At 34.4% G+C, this 26849-nt stretch overlaps 1 pseudogene; it reads left to right on the top strand.

Moving 5' to 3' along the window:
• Positions 1-13143: 13143 nt before the first annotated feature.
• On the top strand, positions 13144-25931 carry LOC148193551 (uncharacterized; annotated as a pseudogene).
• The last annotated feature ends 918 nt before the right edge of the window (positions 25932-26849 follow it).

Below are 26849 nucleotides of genomic sequence, written 5' to 3'. Positions count from 1 at the left end.
TGTTTGGATCGTCCTCTCTGACTACCCATCAGTCTGGGGATGATAAGATGAACTCATCTGAAGTATGTTGCCCAACTCACTCTGTAACGTCTGTCAGAATCTAGAAGTGAACCGCGGATCTCTATCTGATACGATACTAGAAGGCACCCCATGCAGTCTCACCATCCTCTGATATACAACTAAGCAAGCTTCACCATAGACATTCTCAAATTCACAGCTAGAAAATGAGCACTCTTGGTCAACCTGTCAACAACAACCCAAATAGCATCATGACCTCTAACCATTTGTGGTAAATGGGTAACAAAATCCATAGCTATGTTATCCCATTTCCACTCAGGAATCTCCAACTGCTACAACAAACCACCAGGTTTCTGATGCTCCACCTTAGCTCTCTCACAGGTTAGACAAGAAGCAACAAACCTTTCTACATCTCCCTTTATCCCAGACCACCAAAAAGACTCTTTGAGATCCTGATACATTTTAGTCATGCCAGGATACATGCTAAAACAACTCTGATTACCTTCCTTGAGGATCAATCTCTTCAGCTCATTACCATCAGGAACACAAACTCTGCCTCTGAATCTCAAAATGCTATAAGCCCCCAAAGTAAAGTCTCTGCCCTGCTCTATGCCCATCAAAGCCACTGATCTTTGTAGCTCAACATCTGAAAACTGCTTCTCTCTGATACGACTCAACAGATCACTCAAAACTACCAAGCTACTACATCTGATACGATCTGACTCCAAATCCACCTACAGCCTCAAATCTCTAAAGCTCTCAACCAATTCTAACTCTTTGACCATCAATGCAGACACATGCATTGTCTTCCTACTCAATGCATCTGTTACCACATTCGCCTTCCTAGATGGTAGAGTAAATCAAACTCATAGTCCTTCAAGAACTCCATCCACCTCCTCTGCCTCATGTTCAGCTCCTTCTGATCAAAGAGATACTTCAAACTCTTATGATCATTGAACACCTGAAACTGTGCACCATAAAGATAGTGCCTTCAAATCTTCAAGGAAAACACAACCGCTGCCAACTCCAAATCATGAGTGGGATAGTTCTTCTCATGAACCTTGAGTTGCCTTGAAGCATAGGCAACCACTTTCCTCTCTTGCATCAACACACAACCTAGCCCCTAATAGGAAGCATCACAAAAAACCTCAAAAAGTTTACCTGTGTTAGGGATCACTAACACTGGAGCACTCGTCAACCTCTGCTTTAGCTCTTGACAGCTAGATTCACATTGGTTCATCCAAGAAAAAGGTTGATCCTTCCTTGTCAACAGAGTCAATGGCGCTACAATTTTAGATAATCCCTCTATGAAACGACGATAGTAACCCCCCAAACCTACAAGTCTCTCCCACTGAAGCACCGCTTGCACCTTAGCTGGATCCACATAAATACCGCAAGCTGAGATTACGTGCCCATAAACTATACCTCTTCCATCCAAAACTCACACTTGGACAACTTGGCATACAATTTCTTCTCTCTCAACACCCCAAGCACTGTCCTAAAATGCTCCACATGCTCCTCACGAGTCTTCGAATAAATAAGTATGTCATCAATGAAGACAACAACAAACTTATCTAGGAACAGCCTGAAGATTATGTTCATATAGTCCATGAAAATGGCTGGAGCATTAGTCACACCAAAAGGCATAACTACATATTCATAGTGGTCATATCTGAAGCTGAAGGCAGACTTCTGCAGATCACCTGCCTTTACCATAATCTGATGATAACCTGACCTCAGGTCTATCTTATAGAACACTATAGCTTCATGCAGCTGATCCATCAAGTCATCAATCCTAGGCAACATATACTTATTCTTAATGGTTAACTTGTTCAATTTCCTGTAGTCCACACACAACCTAGAGCTACCATCCTTCTTCTTCACAAGCAATACAAGCGCACCTCAAGGTGAAACACTCGGCCGGATAAACTACTTGATGGAAGACCATCAAGAAATCACATTGGAACTCTTACTAGAGCCATGGCTAGGAAGATTCAAGAAGAAGAAGGATCACCTAACATTTTAATTCTATGGAAGGTTACTTATAAAAATCCTTCTTCTCAAAACTAAAGCACTTATACTTTGTTTTGTAGGGACTAATAAAGCTTGGAGACCATGATTGAGTCATCCAAGAAGTTAAATCAATAAAGGAAAGCAAAGGAGCCAAAATGGGAGGTGCTTGCGGAATGGGAAAGGCACCAGAATTTTTCACGTGACTTGGCTGAGCTGGAATGAGGCATGGACCTTACTGGATCAAAATGGGCGTGCATCCTATTTGAATTTAGGAGGGAACTAAATCAGCAATTAGGCTCCTCTTCACCTATAAATAAGAGGGCCTCCTCTTTGTATTTCCTCACTTTTGAGCTTAATGATATGTTGCAGGATTTGCTTTCCAGCTTTTGTGCTCTTAAGTCACCTTTGATTTACTACTTCTTCTTCCTTTCCTCAAGCTTCCTTCCTCTTTAGGAAGGCCCTCTGAGCTGTGAGGCTTCACCCATACACCTCTTCTCCATTAAAACACTTCAAACCACTACACTGTTTCATCAATCCGATGCACCTTCAGTCATGGCTGGTTTCTTCTGGTTTGGAGCTTCTGCCTGCTTGTTTCCCGCTGGGACTACTCTCCATCACTACTTCTCAAGCAAATCTTCAATCTGCTTGTTTAGCTCAGACAACTCTACTTGAGCCATCCTATAAGGAGCTATTGATATTGGCCTTGCACCTGGCACTAAATCAATAGAGAACTCAACCTCCCTCTAAGGAGACAACCCCGACACTTCCTCAGAAAACACATCCAAGAAATCACTCACAACTAAGTGATCTAGACTCTGCCCACTCTGATCAACCTCCAAGTGAGATAGCACAAGAAAACAACAAGACCCTTCCAATAACTCTTGCTTTAACTACATTGAAGAAAGCAACATTGACTCTTCTACCTCAGGAAACACTAACTTCTTCCACCACAGTCTATGAGAATGTGATTGGCATAAAGTCAATCCATCCCTAAGATCACATCCAATCCTTGCAAAGGTAAATACATAAGGTTCACCTTGAACTAATGTCCTTCTACCACCACTGGACATCTAGCACACAATGTAGATGTCTTAACCAACCCCGAAGTGGGAGTCGATACAGTCAAATCATATTATAGCTCTCTCAAAACCAACCATGACTCCTCAGCATAAGCCTCAGACACAAAAAAGTGTGTCACTCCAGAATCAAACAACACACCTCAACTCTTACCCAAGCAACAAACAACTCCCGATGATAAGATTACCTGAACTGGTTGCCTCTGACCCAAATAAAGCGTACACACAGCCTGTTGCCTACGGTCTGCCACTGCCCCTCGGTTGAGATCTACTCGCCTAATGTAATTGCTGACTTGTCCTCCTAGCAATGGAACAATCTTTGGCATAATGACCTTCAGTTCTGCAAATGTTACACCCCCTATAATCGGTCATTTGAGAGCAAAAAGACTGAGGATGTGGTCCTCAACAGATGTAACATCACATACTCCCCGTATGGCTAGACTGCCTTGACGACACTAAAGACTAAGAAGATGAACCCCTAGACCCATAGGAAGGAGGCCTAGAGTAAGGTGTCCTCTTGGAACTGAAACTTCCTTGAGACCCAAATGGCCCTCCAATCTTCAACGGTTGACTCCACTGACCCTCTACTTCCTTCTTTGTCTTCTCCATCACTCTTACCATCACCACCAAAGCAGATAACTCTTTAATGCATAAAACTTTGACCAACAACTTGATGTCACCCCTTAGACCATTCTCAAACTTCACTCACTGTCACTCCTCATCCATAACCAGATTATGGAATCTAATAAGATGCTTGAACCGATCAGCATATTCAGATACTGACATATTCCCCTGAACCAATTGAAGAAACTCTATCTCCTTGGCAAATCTTACACTATCAGGGAAGTACTCCGTGTATAACTTCGTCTTGAACAACTCCCAAGAGATAGGAGTACCACTATCCTCCTATAGCATCCTTATGCTATTCCACCAATGACTGACTTTCCCTGATAGCAAATACACAATGAAAGCAAATTTGTTCTCATCTGAACATCTCTTAGCATTAAAGATCGTCTCTATATCCCTGAACCACTTATCTACTTCATCAAAACTGACTTTGCCATTAAACTTGGTCGAACGATGTTGCAAGAAACTCTCAAGACTTCACTCTTGAGGTTGAGCCGAAGAAGATGATGAAGGTCTAGTTGTAGCCTTGCCACTACTCATGAGCTCCACATACTGCCTCTGAGAGACCTCTGTTGACCCCCAGGCAGCATCTAATTGCTGCAATGCCACCGTATTCTGCTGAACCAATGCAGCGTTCTGTTACTGCATCGCATTAAGCACATACTGACTCTCCACATTGACCAGTTGCACACAAAACACAAAAATCAAGCTTTCGCTACTCCACTTCATAAAATTTTAGTTCTAAACCAAGTAAAACTCTACTTCATTACCACCACACCCTCCTAACTCATTTTTCTAACATTCCAAATGTTAAACAAAACCAAAACCAGTTCATAAACAACCTCAACTTCACCAAAATCAGTTAAACCACCCATCACACCATTCTACTACCTTAAGCTCCCATTTTAGACCAACAAATCCATACTCAAGATGTTCTTTACCTTTAATAGCCTCATTTATACAACTTAAATTCATCAACATCAATTCCAACATCACAAACATACATACAATAGATTTCACACATTAACAAAATCCATTAACATACAAAGTATAAATTTTATCCAATTATTGAAATGATTATTAACACAAAACCACATTTTCTAACTCAAGCATTTTAATCATCATAAACCATCAAATTCACACCATATATTTCTATTGAAAGTAGTTTATTAGCTTCCCTTACTTCTAGAAAACTCGCACCGCTCAAACAAACACCCCGACCGTAACTTGCCTGTAATGAACTTCTAAAAACACCTACAAATCACCAAATGGTAATAGAAGAGGAACCTTAGAACTTAAATTGAGTCAAGAATTGAAGAAGAGGGACTATTGATCCATGCAAATAGAATTCCTTCACAGGATCAAGAACCTTAAACGCTAAAGAAAGGGGTTAACCGCTTACCTGTTCGATTCGATCAATTGATCGGTCAGATTAGTAGCCCTTGACGCTGTGCTCGTCTAGGTACCTCCCAATCGTCAAACAGAGGATCCAATCGTGAGAAAAGTTAGAGAGATGTGAGAGAAAGGGAAGAGAACAATGTTTTAGAGAGATAGAAGGTATTTAGATAATGAAACAAGCTTTAGAAAATTTTATTTATATTATACGATTATTTTAAAATAAAATACTCGGTCTCATTATTTTAATACACTTATTTACTCTAATACTCTATTTTCTATGTTCTTACATTTTATATATACATATTACACTAATTTAATCCCTGACAAGACGATATTACATGATAAATACTTTAAAAATATTAAAATAACGACTGAATAATTATATTTACTGATAATGAAAAAAAATTAAGAAGTTTAGATATGATTAAAACAAATGGTCATTTAGACTTTTCCAACACCCTCGTGTATGTGCAGGAATAAACCATGGAATGAAAAAAGTAATGTTTTTCAAGTGGTTGGAGTAGAAACAAAAGTTGTAAATCATGAACTTAGTGGCCCATTGTAGAATTTGGGCCCAAATTAAGGTACCCTTCATTCAAGAGTATTTCTTTTTCACCTTCCATTTTTCTTCCTGCTACTGTAAATTAAATGAGTCACTATCAAACTACCTCTCACTAAAATTATAATAAAATTTTCTACAGCTCTTTATTTTTAATATTTTCCAAATTCGGAAGGTACTTTTGCAACTATAAAATACTTTTCGGAACATTCAATCTTAAAAGTTAAAAAAAAACATTTCAGACTGAGTATTCTAGAAAGTATTTCAGAATTTGAAAATACTTTCCAAAAGTATAATTTTAAAATTTTATTTTAAGGTTAATTATGTTTTGTTCTAAACTATCACGTGTTTTTTTTTTCTACTTTTATCACTACTCTATAAGAAAGTTGCAAAATTTTTAGTCCTCAATAATTGAAATGATTAGCTTTTTTTTTCCTTTACTTGACAAATATTGTATTGTATCCTAAGTCGACAAGACACTTTGTGGAAATCTTTGGGCCATATTCCTAATCTAGTAAAGTCGACAAGACAAACATACTATCTTTCCTTATTAGAAAGATTAGGTGGATAGAAAACTTAAATAGCTCGATGGGAAGCTTAGATAACTCAATAAAATGTATGGATAACTCATAACTTGGTGGGCACCGTAGGTAACTTGGATAACACCGAGTTATCTTGCTTCTCATTGAATTATTTGAGTTCTCTATGCATCTTACTAAGCATATCTATATCGTCCACCAAACTATATGAGTTTTTCATACACTTTATTGAACTATCTGAACTTTTCATCGAGTTATCAGAATTCTCCATACATCTTATCAAACTATCTGAACTTCTCATCTTACTATCTGAATTCTTTATTCACTTTATAAATTATCTGAACTTTCTACTGGACTATTCAAATATCGTATATATAAAGAAACATTACACATATTTTGTCAACCTAACAACATCGTATACATATCTTATCTTAAACTCTGTGAAATCATTTGTTAGTAAACAAAATAACACCTACATATATCTTAAACTGTGTCATTGTGACGTAAAAAAAAGTAGTAGAATTAGTCGTGAAGGGCTACTTCCATAACTTTTTTGAAAGTAAAGACAACCAAATTAGAATTAAAAATCATAATTAACATTTTATTTTATATTCTATAATGACTGTTCGAGAAGGTATTTTTTAATCTTGAAATACTTTCTAGAAGAGTAAATCCAAAATGTATCTTTTTTAACTTTTCAGGTAACATCCCATCCAAAAAATTTCTTTCCTTTTTTTTCTCTTCTTCTTCCATGCGGAAACTCAAGAGCCATGATCTTCTTCACCAATTCATTGGAATGCATATCTCCATTATGCAACACAGGTGCCTCTTCCTCTCCATCCTATTCTCACCCAATCTGGATTTTTACACAATTCGATTTTCACTCACTTGCCACCAACCATCCTTTGGCCTTCAAACTCATACTCTTTGGAGGGTATGCGCACATCCATCAAACAAAACCTGACAATAGGGATAAAGTACATTCCAGAACGGTGAATCCGAAACGAGTGCACCCAATTTTAATCTCTTCTTCTTCGCTTCATATTGTGGTTTTGGGTTGGCGCCATAACATGGTGACTTGTCGTCTTAACGATCTGTGTAGGTGCAGGAAACAAGGAAGCGGCAGAAGGTAGATGGAAGGAGGTGCAGAAGAAATGAAGATGTCAAATTAAGGTTTGACTAAATATTGACCCAAGGGTTAAATTGAAATATTTGAATTTAGCGGCGTGCAGACAGAAACAAAGTGAGTGCAGGAAGAAGCGCCCTTCAAACAAATTTAGACTCAGCCCTCAAATGAGGCCTGAATAGTTCAAAGCTGATTCTGCAATTTAATTTCTCTGGTACAATTTCTTACAACCTTCCATTTATCTTGGAAAACCATGACCTCCTTGCAAACACTACTTTCAAAAGCTTTTTTTAAATTAAATATTAAAGTTAAATACGTTTTTATTTTTAAATTATTATAAAAATTAATCTTCAATTTTAAATTTAATTATAAAATATTCCATGTGTATATCTTCTAAAAATTATATAAAATATTTTTCTCAAAAAACAATATGTGAAGATTATATTATAATTTATTGTAAAATTTTGATTCTCATATAGAACACTTCACGTGTTATTTATTGAAAATTATGTCTCATGCGACTTTTATAGATAAAAATGGAATATTTTATAAATTAGTATATGAACGAAATACATTGTTTATAATATGTGTTGTATATGTTCAAATCTCTTGGACATGACAATATATGACTGGCTATTTGCTAAATATATATCGACTTACTAAATTGACATGGACTCAGCTCGTACCTATTTAATTAAGACGAGATCATGTCAACTATCTATTAGTTATAAAATTTATAAATAAAACTAGAAGATCAGCAATTAACTAGGAAAATTTAAGATTAATAAATAATTAGTTCATGTGATCTAGATTCATCTAAGTAAGAATCTTTTAATAGTGGTATAAATAGCATATTTTATGAAGTATATTAACTATATTCATTAATTATTATATTTGTCATCATGTTTATGCACTTAGGTGACTTGTACGTCAAAATGATCTCTATAGACACAACTCCTATTTAAGCTAAAAGAAGAGAAATACTTTTAGAAATGACAAATACTCCTTAAGTTAGAAATTTGGAAGGTTTGGAGTGTGCACTGAAGTTGACCCTATAAAAATATAATAATTAAAGAACGAAAATCATATTTAATCATAATTTTTTTAATAATCCACTCCTTCTTATCTTCTTATTAAGAGTATAAAAAAATTAAGGTTTGAAGATCTTCATCACGTCAACCACTAACCACTGTTCCATGCTTTTCCTTTCACAACAAAAAGAAAATAAACATCCATATAATTCAGCCATGACAAAAACATTTGACATTTTCCTCTATTGCAATATGATTATCATTAAGTTGTATCCAGTTGTACCATTCATATCATTAAAAAAAATTATACATTTTCACCTGTCCATTATCCTAAAGAATTAAAATATATTAATATAATTAAATTTAATTATAACTTAACCTGTTGAAATCAACTTTTTAAAATTAATTTACTATAATTATCATAAATTTATTTTATTTTAACTAATATGAAATCTTTGACTATCAGAAATGAATTTTATTTTGTGTTGTATAGTTAGATTTTTTGAAGTTGGTTAGGTTTTATTTTCCTTTTATGTTTTAACCTCGAGACTTATAGGAATAGACAACATATATTTTTCTTTTCTTTTTCCTATTATACATGGTATCAGAGTCTTATATGAGCTTTATCCTAATAAAATTTGTTATTTATCAGACTTATTGTGTCACTTGTTATCGGACGCTTTGTTGTTTGTTGGGTTTACCTTGTCATTAGTTATGAAATCACTTATATGTAATTGTACACTCGAAATGTATGTTTTTATGTGAAAGAATGTTAGAGATTTCACATCGACTAAAAATAATACGACTTTAAGTATATAAATGAATACAAATCTCACTTTATAAATTAATTTTATGAAATTAAATTAAATTTAAAATATACTTCTTAACCTCCTCATCCAATACAATGTTTTAGAGGTGGTCATGATTTGGTTAGGATTCGTTTTTGAGGGCGAAGAGGACAATGAGAATAATTTAGAAAAGCATGAAGCATGTATCTTCTCCTTGTTGTGCTTTAGTTGGACAAAGTTCTAAACGAATCGATTAAATTAAGTAACAGAAAGTTGTAGAAGTTCATAGCCTACTACCCGAAACAATCGTTTTCGAAAAGTCAAGCACAATGTTTGGAACTTTGATAATGTGCAATAGGGATAGTTACTGAACACACTTGTAGAACTATGAAGCTACGACCTAGACTTCCCATTAATTCAATTAGTGGGCTAATATGCCAAACGCAGCTTATCATGTCAAATTGTTTAACCAATTAATGCTATGCGCCACAAGCACCCTTGTCGGCTCCTTATTTATGCTCTACATCTTCTTCATAATCCTCATTAATTATTTTTTCAATGCACATTCATTGTGCTATGAGCATCCCAAAAGCATCTTCACCATCGAACAAAGTTTTCTAAACCAACTAATAACACACGTTTACACCTCGTTTTCATTGCTAGCTTCTCTTTTTTCGAACTCACCACCTTGTTTTTTTTGGCTTTTGCGTTTGACTTATGATCATGATAACTTTCTTTACTCACTCACTAACTCACTGTTTCAGGTTGTGGTTTATGAATCTTTTTTCTTTTGACCAATCTCTTCCTTCATTTCTTTTAATATCTACTAATCACAAAGATCATGGTTTTCAATAAACAAACAAATTAGAAAGATCGTGATATTGAATAATCTTTGACCAATAATTGGAGTATTGTTGCATAAACACCTGTCCATTATTAAACCTGAAAAAGGCTACATTATTCTTTCAGTCCTGTATATTATATTATAGATTATATATGCTAGTCATGTAATTTAATTATGAATTAAATTTCTTTTCTGTGTAGAGTTATAAATATTTAATATAGCTTTCAAATATTGAAAATGAAAAGAATGAATAGTTATCCGTTGGAGCAGTTTTATTAACTAATAATTGTTTTGTTTTAAGTTACATCACAAACATATATCGAAATTGACTTTCAAATTATGTATCATTATTAAGCTATCCTAAAAGGGAATAAAGCAAAGGTGAATAAATTAGAAAGTGAATGGAAAGTAAGAACAAATCATACGTAAAGGAGATTATCCAAAAGGGACAAAATTAATACTTAAATTAAAGATGTCAAAAGATTTCTCTTTTGTACAAATGGAAGACCAAAATCAGCAATTCAACAAATTTTTTAGCCTTTAGATAACGATGAGATGTGGAGTTTGGACCACATTATATGAATAATATACACTTACATCAACAAAAAGAGTTAATATGTTAACACCTTGACTTTTTATACAATGCTACTCTCATGCTTATTTTTCTAGTGGAAAAAAATACTTTCGGAAAATTCAATTAAATTTCTCCTCGTCCTCCTTTTTTTTTTCATTAAACAAAAGATATATAGAGATAGTGTAAATTAAAAAAGGGTGTGAGAATTTTCTTAAATAGTGTATAATCATATTAATAAATGCAACACTTATATTTAACTTATGAAGCAAGAGCTAAAGAGAGAAAAAAAACATGCAAGAAAAAAACATAGAAACTATTCATAAATTATAAAAATAGTGTTGTTACTTTTCTTAATATGTTTGGTTTTGTTGTAACGTAATCCACTTTGTATTTATGATCAACGGTAATAAGAAAAATGCTATAATAACTTTAATATTATATTCTTTTATTTTTTTTCTTTTATATATATTTAGGAAATAAATTATCTTTAAGAATTAAAGTGTCAAGTTCGAATATCATTTTCCCATAATTCTATTTAAAATATATATATATATTACGAACTTAGGGTTAGTGATGATCAAGGACCACCTTACTTATACACTTCCTTGTGTGGATATGTAACAAGATTTTAAAATTAAAATTAGTTCCAATTTTATTTTCATTTAATAAAAAAACTAGTGAGTTTCTACTTGGCAACAAATCTTATATACACTACTGAGTTTGTACTTTGTAACATTTGTTATACACTAACATGCTCCATTAATAATTTGCTGACTAATAAATTCAAGTGGTTGTCTATTTATGAATAAAAAACAAAAAAGGTTGAAAAAAATGATGGACGATGAAAGGGAAACTATGCACGTGCACTCCGAAACAGCACAAAAAAAAAGCTGCTCTTTTTTCTCTTTACATATTATTGAACACGTGAAAATCAGAAAAAGTAGAGTTTAACCAAAAATAAATGTTATATTGTTTCTACTCAATTTTCATTTATTTTCATCATATTACTTGTGTTTCGTTCTGATGGTAAAAAGCGTCCCTCTTCCCTCTTACATCAATTATATCATTAATAAAAAAATATAAATTCTTTAAACATAATTTTAAAATACGATTTTTAAATAAAATCATTAAAAAAATTATTAGAAATAACAAGTGAGATTCTTGAACCATAATTAGTTATAATTCGAATAAGTAAATGGTTCATATTATCGACATAATGAAAAATAATCATACTTTAAGAATAATATAATTTATAATGTGTTTTAAAAACATTCGTAAACGTTTTTAGAAGAATAAAATTAGTTTTTTCATAAACTAATTTGTAAAGTTATTGAATATAATTTTTCTAAATTTTTATCTTTAATTTATGTATAAATTAATTTAAACTATTAAAAATTTATTTATTTATTTTCTTCAATTCTAAAAGGATGATAACGCAATGGTGTAAAAAGTGGACACAAGTCTTAGATGACTCTTATTGAAGTCTCTTTTTTTCTTTATGCATTAACTTTGCTCACTATTTGATTATTTTTTCGTATAAGCCTCTTCTTATTTTTCTTTTATATTGTGGTAATGTGATCTTTTTATATGGTGACGAAATGGATGATTATGTATCAAATATGTATATTTAAATTTTTTTACGCACCCATAATTATGAGAACTGGCATTATAAAAGAAAAATGGTTTTCTAAACGGGATATAGTTAAGAGAACATAAAAAGGATTAAATTTAAATGAAAATATTTATATATTTTTTTATTATTTTGTTATAAAAATAAAATTTCATTTCTGTAATTCAAACAGGATAAGTTGACATAAAAGCTATCATGATTATCATCGAATTGAGGCTTTAATTTTAAGGTAAAGAAAAAAAAATTAAAATTTGCTCGTTCTTATAAAACATATTCATATTTCCATTATTATTATTATAATATATTAATATTTTATTTTAGTTTTTAAAAAAAAATCATTGACATGAAGTTTTACAAATAAAATATTTTTCATTGACATAAAGTTTTACAAATAAAATATTTGTCATGGACATAAAGTTTTATATTTGATATAATGATTGTAACATGAACTTAGACAATAATTTTCATTAAATAAGTAATTAGATGATTAATTGAAGAAACGGAGTTAAGACAATACACAAGTATATAAATTATGCTTATATATATGTAAAATTCTATAAAGAAAAATATTATAAATAAGCAAATATATAAACATATGCATTCTTTATTTATCCTCCACAAAAAAATATAATATATCTCTAATAACATGAAGAACTTGTAATATAATAAAAGATAATATATAATCTTGTCTCAATCAAACTTCATAGCGTCATTTATATACATAAAAAAAAAATCTTCAAATAACAAAAGAAAAATATAATAGAAAATAATTCTTATGAAATTTATTTCTACTGTTATAATTGTTTATATAATAATAAATAGAACATCTAAAGTAGTCTTTATGAAATATTTTTTAAAAGAATTAAAAGTAAATGGCATATAAATGTTGGTGAATACATATAGTATATAGTGATAGTGAAATGAAGGATGAAAGTCATAAGGAAGTGCACTTTGGAAAAAGGTTTGATGGTGAAGAGAAATGAAAAATTTAGATCAGATTTGGATTCTCTAAATTTCAAGATAACTTAATTAATGGGAGATCCTCCTTTGGTGGAATTTGGCACCAACATTATGCCTATATTCCACCGCCCCAAAAATCCTCTGTTCGAGTTAAATTCGTTCTCAGATCTTTCATTTTTTAACATTTTACTTATTTAAAAAATATTTTAGTCTTTCTATCCATATATTTTATATGAGAGTGTTATCAAAATTTAAACATGTGATTGCATAATTTATTATAAAAGTATGAAATTGAATTTATCATATAAAACTTGTAATTAATAGTTACATAAGTGATTTCTTTAGTCTTAAATTTTTTTGTTAATTAATCTCAAAAAAAAATTCTTGAGTTATTCAATAATTTTTAGGCTTTTACATTTTAAATTTGTTACTCTAAAACGTTTTTTAAATCAATCTAAAAAAAATATGCTATTCACTTTGTTAATTTGTTGCTTAAAACCATCAACTGAAGTAAATACAACATATAAGATCAGTTACACCTTATCACCAACATATGTATTCAGTCAACATTAATTTTTAATGAACATATATCATCAAATACACTTTATTATTTCAAGAATTACATAAAATAAATATAAAAATGTCTAATTTATTCAATTACACCTATTTTATTTTATAATATATTTGATTAATCATAATAAATTAATTATTTATAAATATTACACTAGTGCAGAAAAGACCTTTAATGCCACCCTTTAGACGTTCGGTCTCCGAATATTCCACGTAAAAAATGACCGGTGACACTTCTGTAAATAAGTTATTGTTGTAGACGTTCGACCAGGTTGGTCCGCGACGTCTGATGTCTCTATAGACGTCCGAGACCCTATGTCGGACGCCTAATGACCTGACATGTAAGTGAAAAGTTTCCTTGATCCATTGCTTTAAACGTCCAGACCCCTATGTCGAACGTTAGATGTCCCTATAAACGTCCGAACCCCTATGTCGGACGCCTAATGACCTGACAGGTAAGTGAAAAGTTGCCCTGATCCATTGCTTTGGATGTCCGGGCCCCTATGTCAGACGTCTGGGCCCCCATGTCGGACGCCTATTAACCTGACAGGTAGGTGAAAAGTTGCCTTGTTCCATTGCTTTAGACGTCCGGGCCCCCATGTCGGACGTGTGATGGTGGCAAAGAATTTCAAAAGTCACTTTTATTTCGTAGAGTAGACGTTCGGGCCCCTATGTCAGACGTCTAATGTCCCTATAGACGTCCGGGCCCCATATATCGGACGTATATAGCCTCCGCCAAAATTAAATTTTAAATAGACATAAACGTCTGAGTCCCATATGTCCGACGTCTGATATCTCTATAGACGTCCGATGGGAGAGGGCCCCAACGTCTATGGTGTTTTATTACACTTTGCGCGAACTCGGGGCAGTTACGCGCACTATTCATCATCTTCCTCCTCGTGTTTTCTTTCTCGGCTTTGCATTTTCATGTACGTTTTTCGTCTTTTGGACCATTAAAACTTACTTTTACTCCGATTAAATAGTCTTTGATGGATTATCTTCCATTTGAATCGATTGAAATGAGTTTTCGCGGTGTTTTGGTGCAGTTTTGCTAGTTTCCTTGGGCGGCGATTTCTTGCGTTTTGGACAACTTTTTTTTGCGTTTTCCAATCCTCCAGTTCCTCCACTACGTTTGTAATCGGTTAAGAAGGTTAGCATTCTTGTTTAAAAGTTTTTGTTTATGCATGTTATTGGCTTTTCGGTATGCATATTTTTGGCATTTGGATATGCATGTTATTAATTTTTGAATATGCATGTTATTAATCTTCGAATTTGCATGTTGTTGGCTTTTGGATTTGCATGTTGTTGGCTTTTGGAGATATACATGTTATTGACTTTTGCGTATGCATGTTATTGACTTTTGAATATGCATGTGATAAAGTTTTGTTGTGTTGTTATGATTGGTATGTTAGATTATTAGTATCTAATTGAGCTAAACTTAGTTCTCGTTTGAAATTTAACACAAACGATTAATATTTTAATTATTTGTGTTAAATTTTGAATTGTCTGATTGGACAGTTTGAGAAAATTATTTTTCATAATTTGCTATAACATGTACGTTAGAGTTTATGGATAAGATTGATAAAGTTTCGGTTCAGTATTTGTATTGTTCTCTAGATGCATATTTGATTGTGGTCATCCTTGACTACTCTCATTTCGTGTATATCGGAGACCAATGCGAAATGTTGCCGAAATCTTATCAAATTTATGATGTAGACTTCTTTGCATGTGTCTTAGCAAATTATGAAAAATAATTTTTCTGAATAGGTAGGGCCTAACCTTGTGAGAGTTAAAAAATTGAAACTGATGAATTATATTACGAACATAGCTGGATGAATGAATGTTGCATCAATGAAGAATATGAGAAGGGTGTTTCAGAGTTCTTGCAATATGTTGAACAAAATGCTAAGTCTGTGAATGAGACATATTTTTGTCCTTGTGTTCGTTGTCTTAATCAAACACTTCAAGACTTAGACAATATGTGTGACCATCTATTCATGTTTGACATAATGAGAACTTATACCGTTTGAACTTGGCATGGAGAAGTACTGGACCAGCCTACCACGTCACGAGGAACAGATTATGTGGAAGAATGAATGAGTGATCATTTAGAGGACATGATACGTGATGTCGGTGAAGATAATTTTGGAAGAGCTAATTTGTATGATTCTCTTAAACATGATTCAGAGCAACCGTTATTTCCAGGATACCCAACTTTACACGTCTGTCTGCAACTTTGAAGTTGTTTAGTGTAAAAGCAAGGAATGGATGGACTGATAAAAGTTTCACAGAGTTGTTGGAGTTGTTGAAGGATATGCTTCCAGAAAATAATACTCTACCTATTCATCATTATGAGACCAAGAAAATATTATGTCCAATGACACTCGAATATCAAAAGATACATGATTGTCTTAATGATTGTGTTTTGTACATAAAGGAGTTTGCTTCGCTAAAGTATTGTCCAACGTGTGATTTATCCCGTTTTAAAAAGAAAAATGACAAAAACACTAGTGATGAAGGTAATGATGGTGCACCTGCTAAAGTGATGTGGTATTTACCTATAATACCTAGGTTCAAATGTATGTTCTCTGTTAAAGAAGATGCAAAGAACCTTAAATGGCACGCTACCGGAAGAAAGTGCGATAATCTTCTTCGACACCCAGCTGATTCACCACAATGGAAGAAGATCGATGAAACATTTCTAGAATTTGGTGCAGATCCAAGAAACTTAAGACCTGCACTTGCAACTGATGGTACAAATCCTTATGGGAACTTAAGTAGCAAACACAATTCATGGCCAGTTATGTTGATGATATACAATCTTTCTCCATTGTTGTGCATGAAGAGAAAATATGTGATGTTGTCCATGATGATATCGGGTCCTAGACAACCTGAAAATGACATTGATGTTTACATGAAACCTTTAATTGATGATTTGAAAATGTTGTGGGAAGAAGGGGTCGAAGTGTTCGATTCTGATGTTCAAGAATCTTTTCATTTGCGTGCAATGTTGTTTTGCATTATAAATGATTTCCCAACATATGAAAACTTAAGCGGTTATAGTGTAAAAGGTCATTTTGCATGTCTCATTTGTGAAGAAAACACTAGTTACCTTCAATTGAAGCATGGTCAAAAGACAGTATATACAAGACATCGAAAATTCCTTCCTCGTAATCACTCTTACTGTAGATTGAAAAAAACATTTAATGAAAATGTTGAGGATGAGGTGTACAACGAAGTCAAAAACATTGACATTGTCTTCGGAAAACACCGTAAAAGTACTTTTGCAAAAAACATTTGGAAAAAATGATAAATATTTTTTAATCTTCCGTACTGGTGTAAACTTGATGTTAGATATTGTATAGATGTCATGCACGTGGAAAAAAATGTTTGTGACAGTGTCATCGAAACTTTATTAAACGTGAAAGGGAAGACAAAAGACGGAATAAGAGCACGACAAGATTTGGTTTGCATGAGAATCTGTTCTGAGTTATATCCATAGTCAATTGGAAGACACACCTATCTGCCCACAGCATGTCACACTCTTTCTAAAAAAGAAAAACAAAGTTTTTGTAACTCTTTAAGAAGTGTGAAGGTTCCACAAGGTTATTCTTCAAGTATTAGTAACCTTGTTGCTATGCAAGAGTTAAAGTTAGTTGGTTTAAAGTCTCACGATTGTCATGTATTGATGCAACAATTGTTACCAGTTGTTATTTGAGGCATATTACCTCCTTCTGTTAGAGGTATTCTGACACGTCTGAGTTTGTTCTTTAATGTCATTTGCAAGAAAGTTGTTGACTCTAGAGGTTTAGATTAATTGAAAAATGAAGGAATAAGAATATATGGACCGATTTCCTTAAGGTGGATGTCCCTGTTGAAAGATACATGAAGATCTTAAAGGGATATGTCAAGAATCAGTATCGACCAGAAGCTTCAATCATAGAGCGATACGTTGCAGAAGAAGCCATTGAATTTTGTTCAAGTTATATGCCAAGTTGTGAACCAATGGGTCTTCCTAAGAGCAGACATGAAGGAAAATGTGAAGGTAAGGGTGTTCAAGGTGTGAGAATTTAGTGTGTTAGTAGAAAAGAAGTTGATCAAGCTCATTTGTACATCTTAAATAACACCGTTGATGTGATTCCTTACATTTCTGAACACGTTAATGAAATAAAGGCAGCATACCCAGGAATGAGTGAAAAATGGCATCTTAATGAATATGTCAAAACCTTCTTACAATGGTTTAAGAAAAAGATTTATGCGACTCCAGATGTTTCTGAAAGTCTATTGAGGCTATCTCGCGAGCTGAACACAGATGTCATTACATATGGTGGGTACTAATAAACAATATTTCTTTTCAGACAAAGGTAGAAGATGACAAAAGTAGAGTTCAAAATAGTGGGGTTACACTACAAGTTGAGGTTGTGCACTTTGCTAGTTCTAAAGACAAAAATCCAATCAGAGCATCCATGAGTTATTTTGGAATAATACAAGAAATATGGAAAGTTGATTATGTCAGTTTTAGAGTCCCAGTTTTCAAGTGTAAATGAGTTTATATCAATTCCAATGTCATGACATATGACTTTGGTTTCACATTGGTGGACCTCAACAAGATGAATTACACTAATGAACCATTTATTATGACTAGTCAAGCAAGACAAATATTCTACATAAATGATCCAACAAATAAAAAATGGTCAGTGGTTTTGGAAGGAAAAAACATGCACGGCTATGATGATGAAGATTCTCTTGATATACTTGAGAATACATCTGTTGCATCAATACCCATTGAAGACAAGGTCCATGACGTAGCCGATGACATCCACGCAATTCGTAGTGATCACAATGAAGGGATCTGGGAGAAAACAATATCTTAATAGGTTTTGTGATATTTTTTTTAGTGACTTTAAAATGTTGTCTTATTCATCATATTTGATGTAGTACTAACCTTGTATATATTTTGCAGGTATGTCAACCTCAAGATCACGTCGTCGATCTGTCACACGATTGTCAAAAGTGACATCCAAACGCATTGATGGACAGAGGAGACATGTTGACATTGACCCCAGATCAGGTGTGCCATTAGGGCCAAATGCTGATAGGTTTAGGAGTTATCTGGGTGTGTTAGCAAAAACCCATGTGTCTATCCTTCTTAATTCTTGTGAGGATGCCCTAAAGGTCCACAAGAACCTTTTATGAAAATATATTCAAATATGTATACTCAAAAGAAATTTAATATACTATTTTCTCTTATAGGTTTATGTCATTAACATGTTCTTTATTTTAAACAGCAAAATTATGAAATTTCAAACACTACTCAGCTTAGAAAGAAAGTGTTGTCTCTTGTAGCAACCAGATGGAGGGATTTCAAGACAAGACTAACACGTGTATATGTCTTTGGAGACAGACAACATGAGAATCCATGGGAACACTACAATTTCACACAAGAGGAGTAGATGCAGTTTCGTGCATCTAGAGAGTCTGCCGACTGGCAAGTTTGTCTCAACATCTACAGAGTCTTTAGTTAATGCAATTTATTATGATTTTACACTTATGAATATACATGATTTAACAAGGTAAAAGGTTAGCCGCCCAAGAAAGGCAAAGGCTAAATGATGCACCACACGTGTTATCACGAGGTGGTTATGCAAAACTTGAGAAGAAGATGAGGAAGACTCGAGCGGAGGCCTTAGGACTTGAGTCCCCCGACATAACACCTGCACCTGCTAGGTACGAGCTATGGAAGGCTGCTTGTACTAAATCTGATGGGAGAATGACATCTTCCTTAGCTACCTTGATCTCACAAAAAATTGTAAGTTTAAACCAAAACATTGTTTGATTGTGTATTTATCATTTCATTTTCCTTCTTACAAAGTTTTTGAAATATGCGGGATGAGTTGGTTGAACAGCAAACTCAGGGAACATTTGTTGGCCAAGGTAGAGACGACATTCTAACAACGGCCATTGGAAAGCTCGAGCACGCAGGACGTGTACGTGGAGTTCCTGGGGCGATTGGTCTTCGTGAGTACTTTGGCCCTGCAAAAAAAAAACACTCAATCCATGAGTCAGGAGGCATTGAGGAAGATGAATCTTCAGTGGGAGGAAAGGCTCAACCAAAGCATGAGATCAATGGAGCAACGATTCATGGAGCAACTACAAGAACAAAAAGAAATTCAAAGAGCGCTTGAAGAGAAGTTGCATTCCATGACGCAACCCACCATGGGGTTGCCCACTGAAGCTCCCACACCACCTAGGGTCAGCACTAGGGGATCATGCTCTACTGTAGAGCCTACTACGTATAATGGTCAGTATGAGCTGTTGGTTGATGGGGATCCCCCACGCATTGTGGTTGTTGGACGAGTACTTGAGGGAGGGCAGACTGTTCATGGTGTTCCCCTATTACCCCACCATGTGCGTGTGACGATTGACAAGGTTCGGGATCCCCAGCCTTAGGTGCCTGTACGCACTTCAGAAATTCATTTTGTGGGGGAGGCCATAGGAACATTTATAGCCTGGCCTAAAGCATTGATCATGTCACACATTGCTACACCACAGGTATAATATTTTTATTATTAGTCTTTGTATGTTAAATTTAAAAATATTTATTGATAACTTTGAAATTTTTATGTTCAGTTTATACGTCCCCACAAGAAGCCGATGAATCAGTCAGTCATAGATGAAGATGATGACTTGGCTGAAGCGGAGGATGATCCTCTAGCAAAGCTCATGACAAAATTACCCAGGTTGAACAGAGGACCAGTAGAAGTGTACTGGGATAATAGAGTATTTGGTATCCCCCCATATCCCAGTATATGTCACATTCAATGATGCACTGGAGATCATTGGGGGAGACAGGATGTTGAATATTTTCATCCTTCAACTATGATGCATGTAAGATAGTTAATTTTGTCTTTCATATTAAACTTATTTACATTCTTAGTTTCTAACAACTTAACTTTGTTGTTTTAGGTACATGGACACAGTCATATTGGACCAACGTCGGTCTTCCATGTACGGATTTGTTGAACCTCAGACCATCCAACCTTCTAGTAACACAATTGAGAGCAAACAAAAGTATTTGGAAACATGGATGGCTGAGTCAAACAGAGACATATACTTTGTGCCATACATTGATGGGTATGGGTTGCTTGATGTAAAATTTCATTAAAGTTTTCTTAGTTAGTTTTACTAACTATTTATGAATCATGATAGGTCTCATTGGTAGCTGATGCTCATCATTCCCAAACAATGTAAAATTGTATGGTTTTGTTTACTGCACAGGAAGATGAAAAGTAACTTAAGAAACATGCTTCAAGGGTAAATGTTTCTCTTTTTATGTTTCAAATTCATTTTGACCTTCGTATTTTATGATAAATATAGTTATATTAATATTACCTTGTGTTTTCAATGTAAATAGAATAAGGTTTAAACCCTCCCTTGGTCCTCAAGTTTGTATGGAAATCTCATTTGGGTCCTCAAGTTTTTTTCTGTCTCAATTGGATCATATTTTTTGTAAAACTGAGCACATTGTACCATAACCGTTAAGTGGTGTGAGAGGGCGTTAAATTGGTGTGAGCTGGAGCACAGAGAATGTGGTGATGTGTTTAGGGTTTCTTACGTGGACTGTTTTGTTTAAAAAAATAGTGCTGATGTGGCATAAGTACCCTTTATTCATATTAGGTATATCAGAATTAGGGATTTGAAATTGGAATTGGGGATTGCGGAGAAGGACGAGGACCATTGATGACCTTCCTTGGCTGTTCTTTAAAGAAATACAACTCCGCACCAGGCCTCATCTTAGTTAAACTTCAACCCAATAAACCAATGCGAAAAATGTGTGTCGAAATGTTTGATGAAAAATGGAAAAGCACGAAACTGGTTTACTGGGAAAGAATAGAAAGGTGGGTTTATATTTATATACAGAGAATGAGATTGGGAAGCCACAGTTCATGTTTGTCAATAGGAAATATAGATAATGTTTTATCCAATAGATAATGAGTTGTGTTTTTTTATTTGACTGTTGGTGTGCTTGAACCAAAATAAAATAATGTTGGAACTGTAATACGTTTGGCTTCCACGCTTGGTACCTCCATAGCCGCCCGCAGGTAGATGACGCAGAAGCACAACTTTTCACCTTTTTCAACTCAATCCCATTTTTCTTCTGCCACTAAAATTACATCGAACACGGATTGAGTCTTCAAATTTATTTGGTTTTCCCTTGCATATTATTTTACTCTGAGATCTCTGTTACTTTTTCATTCCTCTGGCTATGGATATACTCTAACTTCAGTTTGAATTTTACAAACTCAAACTATCCCATTTTGAAAAACATTAAAATAAGGTTTAAATGTTAGGGCTTCATAGCCTACGTGGATAAACACAACAAACAGTCAATTTTAGTGCACAATGCCACATCAGTAAATGAAAAAATCCAGCTCACATCAATTTAACGCCGTCTCACACCACTTAACGGTTATGGTATAATGTGCTCACTTTTACAAAAAATATGATCCAATTGAGACAGAAAAAAACTTGAGGACCCAAATGAGATTTCCATACAAACTTGAGGACCAAGGGAGGGTTTAAACCATAGAATAATGGGTAAAATCGAGGTCAACTAGTATCCGTCCTGTATCCAAAGGTTGTAAGTCATTTATAGTTCTAATTTATTTTACTAGTTATTGAATGATCTAAATGTTTGACTATTTAGTTTGTCATTTTAGTGTAACAAACAGCTAGATTCATGGGAATGTGGGTACTATGTCATGTCTTGGATTAAGACCATCATTCGAGTTGTTATTACAGTTGACTGGAATGAGGTAATGATGCTTAACTTATTTAGATTCTTAGTTTCTAACAACTTAACTTTGTTATAAGATAGGTACATAATGCATCTTTCTTCATTTTGCAGCGCTTCAAGAGTACATTTGCTATACCAGAGGACGCAATTAAGAAGATAAGACAAGAGTGGACAACTTATCTTCTGCAAAATGGACTTAGGTAGGAAGATTTATTATCGTTGTTCAACATATTTAGATTTAGTTTAACTTTAACTTTTGATAGTTTAGGTTTTGGATTGTTTTTTATTAGGTTTAATAGCCAATTTAGTCCCCACTTTGGTTGAAAAATCTCAATTTAGTCCCTCGTTATAAAAGTGTTTTACATTAGTCCTAACTTTTAAAATAGTGGGTCAGATTGGTCCCTTTCGTTAAATATAAGTTAACGAAATTAATGGATGATGATGTGACACAGCTTAAAGCTGATGTGTTAGATTGGTCCCTCGTTAGCTTTAAGTTGTGTCACATCATCATCCATTAATTTTGTTAACTTATATTTAACAGAAAGGACCAATCTGACCCACTATTTTAAAAGTTAGGACTAATTCAAAACACTTTTATAACGAGGGACTAAATTGAGATTTTTCAACCAAAGTGAGGATTAAATTGGCTATTAAACCTTTTTATTACTTTGTTAACTTCAAACGAGTTGATATATAATATTACAATGTTCTGGGACAATTTTCTATTTTTCAGGTGTGGTTTTATAACAAAAATAAATAATTTTTTTTAAAATAATACCCACTAGACGTCTATTAATGCCACATCGGACGTCTATAGACGTCTGTTAGTGTATACAGAGACGTCCAATGAATTATAGAGGCCAAACTCGTTCCATGGTCTTAGACGTCCGACTTGTGTAGGGTCAGACGTCCCATCAATGTCACCCATATAGACGTCCGATACGGGTCAGATGTAAAAAGCCTAAAATAACGGACGTCTAAAGTGATTTCTACACTAGTGTTAGTTTATATATATATATATACTTGTTTTAGTTATGAGATTGAGGTTATTGATTATTGTTTAATGTATTTCCTAAAAGTATGAGTCAATACTTTGTCACTGTTTTCTTGATTGTTCGTTAGGTCAAATTGTGACGTTACCTGCAAAGATTATTATGATGTTAAAGTTAGTAAAGATTAAATTAGCAAAGATTTAGTCTCCTGAGTAATTAATGTGTATTAAATGCAATCACCTACATTTTTACCTTAAATTTGTATTTATAGTTTTTAGAATGAGTTTCATATTAACAGCGACCAAATTTATAGTAATCACACTTTGCTCTAAGCTAATTAGTGTTAATGGTAATTTCGTGATACTTAAATCATTCGACCCAAATGTAATAAATGGTCGTTTGGTCTTTAGTATAAACTTGATCATATGTTACAATACTAATCAAGGAAAAGAAAAGAAATTAAAAAAGGTTAATTTTTACATATATTTAAAAACGTTATATTAAATCTACAAATACATTTTAACTTTATTATAATATAAAGTTCAAAACATTTATTTCTTTTAAATAACAAATGACCTAAAAAAATTAAATTAGAGAAAAATATAATCACAAGTTACTAAAACATTTTTATATTTTTACTATTCGAACTTTCTTTTGCAAGAGCATAAAAAATATTTAAGAGTAATACTAGTTTTTAAAAAAACGACACTAAAATATTTTAATAAATATAATAAATTATAAATAGATTTTCTATTAATAAAAGATGATTTATAAAATCATCATCTTTCTAAACTTTTCCTCCTCACTTCATTTTTAAATTCATTTTTCATTTGTTTAAGTATCAGAGTGCATTGTTTGATTTTTGACGTTGAGGTCTACAATCTTATCCCCATTAGAATTTTGAACAAAGTAAATTCATCTTTTGTTGTCTTTTGAGGAATTTGTTGCATGTGGTGTGTTTTGGACATGCACGTGGCATCCAAGGGCTCAAGGTGAATCTTTGTTAAATTATGATAGTTAGGGTATATCCTGATAGGTTCTAAGAGTTTTCTATTTAGGTAGAGCAACCTATGTGAGATTGAGTCCGTGGAGTTTAAGAGAGTCGAAGTTTGTAGGTAGCACCTTTTTAAATTTATGAGCATCTATCTAACTAAGAAAAACTAGATTTCAATTTAAAAATATATTGTTATATGATGAGTTTGGATCTCTGTGTGAAGCTAAAATGCCATAATCTGTTTTATGGTGAATGATTTGAAATTATATTTTCTAGATGATGAAATTTCACTACTGCATTAAAAGGATATAGCCTCGGTTATTTTGGGTTATAGACACCGGTTCGGTAACCGGTGCATATCCAGACGAGGTAAAAAGGTTACCTCTTTTTGCCTCGGTTGTGACCCGAATCAAAAAATGATAGAATTTTGCCTCGGTTTCTGCTGAACCGAGTCAATATCTTGGATTCTACTGCCTCGTTCGAGACCTGAACCGAGGTAGTATAGTGAGTATAGTGTTTTTCGATTTTCCAATGTTCCAGGCCTTCCATCACATTAACTTATTATCATTTTCTCTATTGCATCTTTCAATCTCAAACACTGTAAAACCACAACCAGAAAAAGAAAGCAAAATCTCACAACCAGAGAGGAAAATATCCAGAGAGGCTAAAATCATATTCAGATTCTTTCATAAATATAACAGAATCATACAATATAAAAAAAAACACAAAAAAGAAAACACAAAAATGGAGCCAACAACGGCGACTTTGTTGAGCAACGGCGGTCCGACGACTGGCCTCGGCTCCAACGTGAGGTTGCGAACGACACTTCCCCAGACGTGAATCCGCGAAGAGGCATCAGATCTGTAGATCTGAGATTGGAACGAGAGTCGGTTGGGACGTTGGGGATCTCTGTTGCGGGTGAGCCGGGCCTTCAGATCTGTAGATCTGAGATTTTTCACCGCCAAAAGCCACCGCCAACAGCAATCGCTAACAGCCACCGCCAACAGCAACCGCCAACAGCCACCGCCAACAGCCACCGCCAACAGCCACCGCATCACTCCAGAGACGGGGCCGCTTGCTCTTCACTCCAAAGATGGGGCCGCTTGCACAGGCGAGGTGGTGGTGGCTCCTTGTAGCAGCGGGGCAGCGCCGGGGCAGCGGCGGGGCCGCTTGCTCTTCGCTCCAGAGACGCAATGGCAGGTGAGGTGGAAGCTGCACTCGAGCCGTCGCCCAGGACGAGGTGGTGGTGGCTCCCGCCAGTGGCGGGGCAGCAGCGGGGCAGCGGCAGCGACACTTACAACAGCAGAAGCGAGATTGGAAGAGAGAAAAGCGAGCTTGGAACGAGAGAAGCGAGATTGGAACGAGAGAGAAGCTTCTAGGGAACGAGAAAAATAAAAGGAAAGTGAGAGAGCTTCTAGGGAACGAGAGAGAAGCGAGAAAAATAAAAGGAAGAAGAGAGAGCTCCTAGGTTTTCTCGTGCTTCAGTCCAAGTCCAAGCCCATATGCCTCGGTCCATTTGGTAACCGAGGCAGTAACTTTTTCACCTGAGGTATATACCTCGGCCTATTCTGTCAACCGAGTCAATATATCTTTTAGACACCGGTTATTTAATAACCGAAGCATATAATGATTTGAAAATTACAACTCTGCCACCGCGTCTGATACGCTTCGGTTCCAAAAAAACCGAGGCATAATGTACGAGTTAAAAATGAAATTTTGTACTAGTGTTTGAATCAATATGTTATATGTACCTAGGATGAAACTGCATATTTTTGTTTAATTGAGTAAATTTTTTTGAAGTATTTGAATTTGTCATAAAAACGGTTGTGTGAGATTGAGTATGTGACATGGCACATTAGAAGCTAAAAATATGTATTTAAATTTTTATCTTATTATTTGGATTTGATGTTTTGGTTGAATTGGTGTTTGTTGTTCATGGAGCTGAATTGATTTCGCAAGGATTATCCAATTTGATCTATCTAATCATTAATTTGGACTAAAATATTTTAAACTAAGAAGGAGCTAAAGTTGCATGAATAGTAGAGATAAACAGCCCATTCAAGTCAATTTATGAGCAAAAATGTGATACAGCGTTGGGAGATACCACATAATTGATGAGCACCATTTATGGGAACCTAGACAATGACCACAAGAGATTTACAGTGTTTAGTGATACCCAGGGATCTCTAGGCACTCCTAAGTTAGTGGTTCTAGTGGTATAGGTCATCGATGCCACTCTACGGCTATTGGGCGCTCACTTCATAGTGACCACCAGACGATCTAGCACTAGCCACCAAGTGTAGGACGTTGGGT

The sequence above is a fragment of the Vigna umbellata genome, chromosome 9 (genome assembly GCF_029865625.1).
Source record: "Vigna umbellata cultivar VRB3 chromosome 9, Vumbellata_1.0, whole genome shotgun sequence".
Lineage (NCBI taxonomy): Eukaryota > Viridiplantae > Streptophyta > Magnoliopsida > Fabales > Fabaceae > Vigna > Vigna umbellata.
The sequence above is the reverse complement of the archived record's forward strand: the minus strand, read 5'-3'. Positions and strand labels throughout refer to the sequence as shown.